Below are 680 nucleotides of genomic sequence, written 5' to 3' on the forward strand. Positions count from 1 at the left end.
AAAATTATTTATTATTTGTGAGGCAGAGTTACAGAGGGAGAGACAGAGAGGACAGTCTTCCATCCACTGGTTCACTCCTCAAATAGCAGCAATAACTGGAGCTGGGCCATTCTGAAGCCGGGAGCCAGAAGCTTTTTTTCAGTCTCCCATGCGGGTGCAGGGGCCCAAGTGCCTGGGCCGTCTTCCACTGTTTTCCCAGGCCATAAGCAGGGAGCTGGGTCAGAAGAGGAACAGCTGGGACATGAACTGGCACCCATATGGGATGCTGGCGCGACAGACAGAATCCTAGCCTACTAAACCACAGCTCCAGTCCCCTATCTACTTACTTGAAAGGCACAGTTTACAGAGAGGAGAAAGATCCTCCATGTGTTAATTCACTCCCCAAAATGGGTGCAACAGCTGGAACTGGTCCAGTTTGAAGCCAGGAGCCAGGAATCTCCTCTAGGTCTCCCATATGGCCACAGGAGTCCCAGGACTCGGGACATCCTCTCTGCCTTCTCAGGCACATCAGCAGGAAGCTGGATGGGAAGTGAGGCAGCCAGGACTCAATACAGGATGCCGGCATTGCAGGCAGCAGCTTTACCTGCTACACCACAATGCTGACCCCTCCAGTTATTTCTGTGTGTCCAGTCAGGTAACTCCTTGATTGTTAATATTGCAGCCAGAGATTTGTCTCTGGA

This window comes from Oryctolagus cuniculus, chromosome 14 (assembly GCF_051225735.1).
Source record: "Oryctolagus cuniculus isolate XC-2025 breed Fujian yellow rabbit chromosome 14, ASM5122573v1, whole genome shotgun sequence".
NCBI lineage: Eukaryota > Metazoa > Chordata > Mammalia > Lagomorpha > Leporidae > Oryctolagus > Oryctolagus cuniculus.